This window comes from Triticum dicoccoides, chromosome 5A (assembly GCF_002162155.2).
Source record: "Triticum dicoccoides isolate Atlit2015 ecotype Zavitan chromosome 5A, WEW_v2.0, whole genome shotgun sequence".
Classification (NCBI taxonomy): domain Eukaryota; kingdom Viridiplantae; phylum Streptophyta; class Magnoliopsida; order Poales; family Poaceae; genus Triticum; species Triticum dicoccoides.
Genome location: NC_041388.1, coordinates 176,764,930 through 176,776,383, shown reverse-complemented (window position 1 = coordinate 176,776,383; position 11,454 = coordinate 176,764,930).

Below are 11,454 nucleotides of genomic sequence, written 5' to 3'. Positions count from 1 at the left end.
CACTTTCTTCTTGCATTTTTGTGATGCCTGCTCTTCATCCTTTGAGGCACGTGCTTCTTCTTCCTCTATGGCAATCAACTTTCTCCTTTTAGCATCATTTGTTTCTACAGTGGTTCCAAGAATCTTAATAAACTTTTCACGAACCTCAGTTGGAACTTTGGTACAAGGCTCGGCATGGAATTTAGTGCCAGCCAAATGATGCTTCAATCTGTATATGCCGCCAGATCTAGTTTCATTGCAAAACTTGCATTTAATTGTATTAGCCTTTGCATCGATCTACTCACCGTACTGCCAACCTGGGTCGGTCCGGTTGCCTGCTGCATTCTTTCGCTTGAGTTTACTACCACTGCTACTACCAGTTGTTGACATCTCTGACCTGAAAATTTCAAAGCAACAACAATATCGACTTAATATGTAATAAAGTAGAAATAAAAATACTTAGCAAAAAGAATCAACAGTGCAATTTTCTCAGCGCCCAAAAATATGATTTGTCCATTTATGTCTCTTTGATTTTCTTGTTTTTCTCCTCACGTTATTACAAAACTCCCGGCCATACCCACGTATATATGGGCATGCTAGTAAGCCGATTCAATATATATTCTCAAACACAACACAGTATGAAAAAGCTGCAAGTACACGTACACGTACGTACCTCACAAGTATTGCACCCATAAACCTAAGCTAACTAGAACTAGTACCAATTCTGCTTACGTGCACAACAAGCTAGGACCCAAACTTGTTTACTAACCGACTATACGCAATACCAACTGAAGATTAGCTAACACATTAGGTATCCACAGTGTGCATCTTGATTCCTTAACATATAATGGATGCTAGTAAACTCCTACCACTTCTAAAAGACACACACATCAATGCTAGCTATACTCCACTTATTTTCATCACTGGCCTACTATGTATAGCTTGCACGTAGGGAACATATAGGAGAGGAAACGTATAGAACGTATGAATCTTCAATGCACGCAATTACCTACAGGGCCGATCCTTGAAGGGTCTTGCTCTCCTCCGATCAATTTTGATGCATCCTTCTTCTCAAACCAATTCCATCTGTCGACAAACTAATCCTCACGATCAATCTATGGGTTCAATCTAGGGTTTCTGGGAGCAAGGTGTCGGCGGCTGCGTTTGGGGTTGGGAGGGAAAAGGGTCATGGCTCATATGGAAAGGGTGTGGAGGCTGGCCTAATATCCCACTCAAGAAAAAAAGGCTACGGTATTATTATGCTAGAATTAAACGAACGACTCACATGATAAATTAGTAGAATCCGTCATAGTCCATAACATATTCGGGATTCTACCGTTTTGTACAAGATTCTACGATCCGGATCCTGAGTCAACATGGATTTTACCTGAACCGGATTCATAGTGGGACTTGGATCGACATGCTTCCGTAGGATCGTGAAATCATAGGATTCTAGCAGTCGAATCGCGACTCTGACTACCTTGGGTATTTCCCTCAGATATGAAACCAATGTTATCGAACCAGTAGGAGAACCAAGTGATACGTCTCCGTCGTATCTACTTTTACAAACACTTTTGCCCTTGTTTTGGGCTCTAACTTGCATGATTTGAATGGAACTAACCCGGATTGACGCTGTTTTCAGTAGCCATGGTGTTATTTATGTGCAGAAACAAAAGTTCTCGGAATGACCTGAAACTCCATGGAGTTTATTTTTGGAACTAATAAAAAATACTGGCAAAGAATCAAGGCCAGGGGCCCACACCCTAGCCATGAGGGTGGGGGCGCGCCCCTTGCCTCGTGGGCCCCTTGGAGCTTCATCGACCTCAACTCCAACTCAATATATTTGTGTTCGGGGAGAAAAAAATCAAGGAGAAGGATTCATCACGTTTTACGATACGGAGCTGCCGCCAAGCCCTAAACTCTCTTGGGAGGGCTGATTTGGAGTCCGTTCGGGCCTCCCGAGAGGGGAATCCGTCGCCGTCGTCATCATCAACCATCCCCCATCACCAATTTCATGATGCTCACCGCCGTGTGTGAGTAATTCCATCGTAGGGTTGCTGGACGGTGATGGGTTGGATGAGATTTATCATGTAATCGAGTTAGTTTTGTTAGGGTTTGATCCCTATTATCCACTATGTTCTGAGATTGATGTTGCTTTGACTCTGATATGCTTAATGCTTGTCACTAGGGCCCGATTGCCATGATTTCAGGTCTGAACCTATTATGTTTTCATGAATATATGTGAGTTCTTGATCCTATCTTGCAAGTCTACAGTCACCTATTATGTGTTATGATCCGGCAACCCCGAAGTGACAATAATCGGGACCACTCCCGGTGATGCCCATAGTTTGAGGAGTTCATGTATTCACCATGTGTTAATGCTTTGGTATGGTACTCTATGAAAAGGAGGCCTTAATATCCCTTAATTTCCGCTGGGACCCCGCTGCCACGGGAGGATAGGACAAAAGATTTCATGCAAGTTCTTTTCCATAAGCACGTATGACTATATTCGGAATACATGCCTACATTACATTGATGAATTGGAGCTAGTTCTGTGTCACCCTATGTTATGACTGTTACATGATGAACCACATCCGACATAATTCTGTATCACCGATCCATTACCTACAAGCTTTCCATATATTGTTCTTCGCTTATTTACTTTTCCGTTGCTATTATTATCATCACTACAAAATACCAAAAATATTACTTTTGCTACCATTACCTTTTACCACCGTTACCACTACTATTACTTTGATACTAAACACTTTGCTGCAGATATTAAGTTTCCGGGTGTGGTTGAATTGACAACTCAGCTGCTAATACTTGAGAATATTCTTTGGCTCCCCTTGTGTTGAATCAATAAATTTGGGTTGAATAATCTATCCTCGAAAACTGTTGCGATCCCCTATACTTGTGGGTTATCAATACTATTTTCTGGCGCCGTTGCCGGGGAGCATAGCTCTATTCTTTGAGTGACTTGGGATTTATATCTGCTTATCACTATGAAGAACATGAAAGATCCAAGAACCAAGATATATCCCTCAACTACGAGGGGAGGTAAGGAACTGCCATCTAGCTCTGCACTTGATTCACCTTCTGTTTTGAGTAAGCTTGTGACACCTAAACCTGCTTTTGCTATTAATTCTGATACGTCGCATGTTATTGATGATGCCACTTCTGCTATGCATGATACTTATGATGAAACTACCTCTATGCTTGATACTACTGTGCCACTCACTGAATTTCTTGATGAACAACTTGCTAGGGATAGAGAGAATGAAATTATTGAAACTTATAATATTGATGAAAGTGATGATGAAGGCTCTCCTAATAAATATGAATTTCCTATTGTGCCTGAGGGCTATGTCATGGATGAAGAAACTAAAATAGACTTTCTTGCATGCAATGATAGAAGTGATCTTAAGAAATTATTAGCTAAGCTTAAACAAAAAACTCTGAATGCTAGAATGAAATATGATCCTGCTTATGCTACTTCACCTATCTTTGTTACTGATAAGGATTATGAATTCTCTATCGATCCTGATATAGTTACTATGGTTCAATCTGATACTTTTTATGGCTATGAATCTGAAACTGTTGTGGCACATCTTACTAAATTAAATGATATAGCCACCCTTTTCACTAATGATGAGAGAACTCGCTACTTTTATATCCTTAAAATATTTCCGTTCTCATTAAAGGGTGATGCTAAGATATGGTTTAATTCTCTTGATCCTGGTTGTGTGCGTAGTCCCCAGCATATGATTTATTACTTCTCTGCTAAATATTTCCCTACTCATAAGAAACAAGCTGCCTTAAGGGATATATATAATTTTGTGCAAATTGAAGAAGCGAGTCTCCCACAAACTTGGGGAAGGCTTCTCCAATTACTTAATGCTTTGCCTGATCATCCTCTTAAGAAAAATGAAATACTTGATATCTTTTATAATGGACTAACCGATGCTTCCAGAGACCACCTGGATAGTTGTGCTGGTTCTGTTTTCAGGGGAAAGAACACCGGATGAAGCTTAAATTCTATTAAATAATATGTTAACAAATGAAAATAATTGGACACTTGCTGAGCCAGCTCCTGAGCCAACTCTTGAGCCTATTCCTAAACCAACTCTGAAGAAAAGGGGTGTTCTATTTCTCAGTCCTGAAGATATGCAAGAGGCAAAGAAATCCATGAAAGAAAAGGGTATTAAAGCTGAGGATGTTAAGAATTTACCTCCTATTGAAGAAATACATGGTCTTAATTTACCGCATGTTGAAGAAATATATGGTTTTAATCCATCACCTATTGAAGAAACACATGGTCTTGATAACCCGACACATGTAGTAAAGGTAAAATCTCTTTATTGATATGATAAAGCTGAAATCCCTCCTACTAAGTTTCCTAGCCAATGTTTGGATGAGTTTGATAACTTTATGGTTAAGCAAGAAGACTTCAATGCTTATTTTGGTCGACAATTGAAACAAAATGCTTATATGATTGAACAATTGGGTGATTATATGTCTAGAGTTAAAGGTGAACTTAAACTCATTAGTAAACATGCTTCTATGGTTACTACTCAAGTAGATCAAGTACTTAAAGCTCAGAATGATTTGCTCAATGAATTAAATAGTAAGAAAAATGATCATGCTGTTAGAGTTATGATTAGAGGTGGTAAAATGACCCAGGAACCTTTGTATACTGAGGGCCATCCTAAGAGAATTGAGAAAGATTCTTAGAGAAATAATATAGATGCACCTAGTCCTTCTAAAAGGAAGAAAAAGAAAAATGATAGGACTTTGCATGCTTCTAGTGAACCTATTGCTGAACCACTTGAGAATCCCAATGATATGTCTATTTCTGATGCTGAAACACAATCTGGTAATGAACATGAACCTAATGAAAATGTTAATGATGATGTTCATGTTGATGCTCAACCTGGTAATGATAATGATGTAGAAATTGAACCTGCTGTTGATCTTGATAACCCACAATCAAAGAATCAATGTTATGATAAATGAGACTTTGTTGCTAGGAAGCACGGTAAGGAAAGAGAGCCTTGGGTTCAGAAACCCATGCCTTTTCCTCCTAAGCCATCCAAGAAAAAGGATGGTGAGGATTTTGAGCGCTTTGCTGAAATGATTAGACTTATCTTTTTGCGTATGCGTTTGACTGATATGCTTAAAATGAATCCTTATGCTAAGTACATGAAAGATATTGTTACTAATAAAAGAAAGATACCGGAAGCTGAAATTTCCACCATGCTTGCTAATTATACTTTTAAGGGTGGAATACCTAAGAAACTAGGAGATCCATGAGTACCAACTATACCATGCTCCATTAAAAGAAACTATGTTAAAACTGCTTTCTGTGATCTTGGAGCCGGTGTTAGTGTTATGCCTCTCTCTTTATATCGTAGACTTGATTTTAATAAGTTGACACCTACTAAAATATCTTTGCAAATGGCTGATAAATCAACTGCTATACCTATCGGTATTTGTGAGGATGTGCCTGTTGTGGTTGCAAACGTTACTATTTTAACGGACTGTGTTATTCTTGATATTCCCGAGGATGATAGTATGTGTATTATTCTTGGAAGACCCTTTTTGAATACTGCAGGGGCTGTTATTGATTGCACCAAAGGCAATGTCACTTTTCATGTTAATGGTAGTGAGCATACGCTACACTTTCCGAGGAAACAACCTCAAGTCCACAGTATCAATTCTATTGGAAAAATTCCATCGATTATTTTTGGAGGTTTTGAATTTCCTCTTCCTACTATCAAGAAGAAATATGATATTCTTATTGTTGGGGATGTGCATATCCCCGTTGAGGTAACATAGTGTCATTCAAAATTTCTCCGGTTTCATGTTACTCGAAATGAGTTTGTTAACAAGACTTGATCAACCTTGTTAGTGGATTCCTTTTGATGAGCATGATATGGATGAAGTTAGAAAGCACAACCTTCTGTAACCTCCTTTTACTTTCTGTTATTTAGTTGAAATAAAGTAAAAATAGTATTTTCTGTCAGTTTTCTGAATTATCCATGCAATAAAAAATACCCCAAAAATAAAAGTTCTCCAAATGCCCTGAAATTTAAATATGAATTTTTTCTGGAATATTTGAGAATATCTGGCACTGAGAACACAGCAGGGGGAGCAAGCACCTGGCCACGAGGGTGGAGGGTGCGCCCTACCCCCCTAGGCGCCCCCTGCCTCATGGGCCCATGGTGGCTCCCCTCCACTTATTCCTGCACCCACACACTTCTTCTTCCTCCCAAAAAAATCACCATCCAGCTCAAGCACGAGTTTTAGCTCATTTTGCTGCGATTTTCGATCTCCTTGCTCAAAGCACCTCTCACAAAACTGCTTTGGGGGATTGTTTCTTGGTATGTGACTCCTCCATTGGTCCAATTAGTTTTTGTTCTAGTGCTTTATTCATTGCAAATTTGTGTCGCCTAGGTGACCATATTCTTGAGCTTGCATGCCAAATTTATATGGTTCCAAGTAGTTCTAATGCATGATATAGGTCCTAGGCACTTCTAGGAGTAGTTGCTATCAATATTGTTGAACTTTGTTCACTTTTATTTGAAGTTACTAAAAATTTCAGAAATTTTTCAGAAGAAGAAATATGTTTAGGAAAATGTACCAAGGTGGTCCTTCAAGGAAGCAAGGACCCAGGCTTGCAATGCGTGACACTGATGATGAACCACCAAGGGATGCCCCAGTGCGGCCTTGTGAATGGCCTTCAGAGGACTTCATGGATCGAGCAGGAATTACGGAAGAATTTAACGCATATTTGCGTAACACTGATCTTGTGAGCTTCGAGGCAGAAAAGTGCTGTCAGTACCACTATCTCACTAGTTCCTTTGTGAGGAGGTTTGAATTTTCATCTTCACGCAATTCTCAAACTGTCCTGTTTGATCTCTATGAAAATTCTTATACTATCTGCCTATCATGTCATATGATATTTTTTCCTTATAGAATGGACATTTGGACTTTTATATTGTTCAAAGCAATAGTCTAGTTTTTACATGACAATTTAGATACACAAGCATATAAACAAGCAACCATGTCTTTCAAAATAACAATGCTAAAATAAGCTATCCCTAGCCCATCATGCTCAAACATTGATCCATTCATGAAACACACTCGAATATTAGCTACACCCAATACTTAAGTACAATCATATTGCCTCCTAGTTGGTGCTTTTATAAGAGAAGATGGAGACTCAAATTCAAAAATAAAAATTTCATAAAGGAAAAGAAAGGCCCTTCGCAGAGGGAAGCAGGGATTTGTAGAGGTGCCAGAGCTCAAAGTGAAAAACATAGAGATAAAAACATTTTGAGAGGTGTATCCATCCCACCAACGAAAACGACTTAGAATTCCCAATACTTTCCATGCATAGATATATCATAGGCGGTTCCCAAACAAAAAATAAAGTTTATTCCTTTTTCCACCGTAAGTTTCACTTTCCATGGCTAGCCTATCCACGGTTGCCATCCATAAAAACACTTTCCAAGGAATATATTATTTGACAACCTAAAGTAAATTCATTTTTTTGCATTTCGGGATTGGGCATCCCTAATACCTTTGCCTTACTCTCGTGTAATGACAAGTGAATAAACACTCATCTTGAGAATAACACATCTGGCATGGAAAATATTAGCCACCCCTCACCGCTCCGCGAGCGAAACAAACACACAAAAGAGAAGTTTATTTTGAAAATTAGAGATGGCACATGCAAATTTTCTTAGAACGGAAAAAGAATACCGCATATAGGTAGATATAGTGGACTCATGTGGCAAAACTGAGTTAAAGGTTTTTGGATGCACAAGTAGTGATCATACTTAGTGCAAAATGAAGGCTAGCAAAAGATTGGGAAGTGACCAACTAAGAAACGAATAATCTCATAAGCAAGCATTAAACATAAATAACACCAAATAATGCACCACAAGTAGGAAATAATTTCATTGCATGACTATTGACTTTTGTACTTGCATAGGGAATCACAAACCTTAACACCAATATTCCTACTAAAGCATAATTACTCATCAGCATAACTCATATATCACATCATCATATCTCAAAACTATTACTAAGAATCAAGTTTATTTTGTACAATGATCTTCATGAAAGTTTTCATTATATCCTTATTGGATATCTATCACTTTGGGACTAATTTTCATGTGTTGCTTTTGACAAGCTCCAACAAATATAAGTGAAGATCATGAGCATAATATATTTTTCTTTTCTCAAATTAATTTAAGTGAAGCAAGAGAAAATTTCTTGAAAATTTTACTAACTCTCAAATAAATCTAAGTGAAGCAAGAGAGCATTTCTTCAAAAATACTAAAGCACACCATGCTCAAAAAAGATATAAGTGAAGCACTAGAGCAAGTCCATTGCTCATAAAAATTTAAGTGAAGCATAGAGAGAAATTTTATCAAGTCATGACATAATTTTGGCTCTCTCAAATAGGTGTGTCCAGCAAGGATTGATGACTTAAAACACAAAATAAAACAAGCAAAGACTCATATCAAACAAGACGCTCCAAGCAAAACACATATCATGTGACGAATAAAAATATAGTTTCAAGTAAAATACCAATGATCATTGGAAGAAAGCGGGGATGTCACTCGGGGGCATCCCCAAGCTTAGTTGGTTGCTCATTTTTGCATAATAGATTGGGATGCCGGGGCATCCCCAAGCTTAGGATCTTCCATCCTTCCTCCATCAATCGTAAGATAACCCAAAACTTGAAAACTTCAATCACACAAAACACAACAAAACCTTCGTGAGATCCGTTAGTATAAGAATAATAAATCACTACTACAAGTGTTGTATCAAACCAATTAATATTTTGTTCTTGTATTATATCTAATGTATTCCAACTTTTCTATGGCAAAAACTCATCAAAGAAAACCATAGAGCCATCAAAATAAGCACACAACACAAAGAAAACAGAATCTGTTAAAACAGAACAGTCTATAGCAATCTGACTATTTCGAATACTTCTGTAACTCCGAAAATTCTGAAACATTAGGACGACCTGGGAAATTTGTATATTGTTATACTGAAAGTGGAATGGATATTTTATCGCTCCCTGGTAAAAAATGAAATTAATTTTGTGAGCATAAAATTTTATGTTTTTTCAGCAAGATCAAACAACTATCACCCAAGAAGATCCTAAAGGTTTTACTTGGCACAAACACTAATTAAAACATAAAAAACACAATCATAACAGTAGCATAGTTGTGTTAACACAAAAAAAACAGGAAGGAAAAAGCAGAAACAAAATTTATTCATTGGGTTGCGTCCCAACAAGCGCTATAGTTATATGCCCTTAGCTAGGCATAAAGTAAGGATCTAAGTTTTGTCTTCCGAAGTTTTGACAACTTTTGTAAGGGTTTTCTCAAACCTGGGAGGCTCTTTACGCTTCCCTAAATTCTCTGGAAAAGAAACGATCTTAAGACCCAAAATATCCAATCACTTGTTACAAAGATTAATAAGGGCATTCATGCGATTGATACTACCATTGAGATGTTTGAGGGGTTCATTATATTTTTGTATTTCAAGAATATGCTTATGCAAATCACCATGTTTTTCCAACATTTGAGCTCCCTCAGGGGTAAAAGGAAACCTCTTCTTTTGACGTGGGATTCCCAAAATTCCCTCTAAGATTTCATAGGCAACATTGGCATCAAGTTCAATGAAGTTTCCTTTAGCGGAAAAATCGAGAAGTTGTCTATGATGCAAAGCCAATCCTATGTAAATTTTTTGAAGCAAAACTTTAGTGTCCCCCTTTAAGTTGGAAATAGAATACGATTCCATAAGCCTATACCAAGCATCTTTCAAATTTTCTCCTTGTCTTTGTTTGAAGTAAAGGACTTCAAAATCGGGTGACAAAGGAGGAGTAGGGACGCTAGCCATCGAGACAAGAAAGCAAGAGAACGACAAACAAAAAAGAGAGGCGAATAAAACGGCAAATTTTTGTGAAGTGGCGGAGAGGAAAACGAGAGGCAAATGGCAAATAATGTAAATTGCAAGGAGATGAGATTTGTGATTAGGAACCTGGTATATGTTGAAGATCCTCCCCGACAACGGCGCCAGAAATTCCTTTTACTATCGCTTGAAGCTACGTCGGTATTTCCCTAAAGAGGAAGGGATGATGCAGCACAACGGCGGTAGGTATTTCCCTTAGATATGAAACCAAGGTTATCGAACCAGTAGGAGAACCAAGCAACACAACGTAAATAGCACCTGCACACAGATAACAAATCCTCGCAACCCGACGTGTTAAAGGGGTTGTCAATCCCTTTCGGGTAACGGTGCCAGAAATTGGAAAACAAACGTGAGAGGGTTGTAAATATTGATAGATCGAACACCAAATAAAATAAACTGCAGCAAGTTATTTTTGGATTTTTCATTTAATAGATCTGAAAATAATAGGCAAATAAAATAGATCGTGAAGGCAAATAATATGAGAAAGAGACCCGGGGGGCGTAGGTTTCACTAGTGGCTTCTCTCGAAAAAAATAGCAAAGCGGTGGGGTGAACAAATTAAAGTTGGGCAATTAATAGAACTTCAAATAATTATGACGATATCCGGGCAATGATCATTATATAGGCATCACGTCCAAGATTAGTAGACCGACTCCTGCCTGCATCTACTACTATTACTCCACACATCGACCGCTATCCAGCATGCATTGTAACATCCCAAATTTTCAATTTGGAAGGTTATACATAGGTCATCATATGCATACCATATGTTATTAGCTTTTCGTTGGTGATCCTAGAAATCCTAAGCAACTCAAGGACCCATGGAGAGAGTTGGGGATTTCACTATTTTCATATTTGATTTTTTCTCAAATTTGAAAAGAGGATCATTTTGTTTTTAATATTTTTCTCTCCGAAATATTTCCAATATCAAAACAAATGAGAGGAGATAAAATGACTTCTCCAAAATAAAATAAATATTGGAGAAAAAATGTTGAAATTAAATAAATATTTTATTTGGGATTTTATTGCTATTTTATTTGGATTAGAAAAATATGCATTTTTAAAAATTGCATTTTTAGGCGAGAAAAATGTTCACTATTTATAAATATTTTATTTAGACGATGATTTTTTTGGCATTTTTAGAATTTTTTATATTTATCTAGGATGTTTCCTTTTCGAAAGAATTTATTAAAAAAATAAACGCGTCGCCCGACTGGGCCAATGGCCCAGCCAAGCCGGCCCGGCCCAGCACCCCGCAACGCCTCCCTCTCCGACTCGAGAGGGAGTCCCGAGCCGCGCCGCCGCCGCCGCCGTGTCCAGCCCGGACTCCGCCGCCGCCAACCCCTCCCCCAAGACACCCGCACCCCCTCTTTATAAACCCCGCCGCAGCCGCCCTCTCCCCCACATCGCCGGCGCCGCCACCGCCACGCGCCGCCTGCCGCTGCCGCTGCGGCCGCCCGCGCATCGCCGCTGTTGC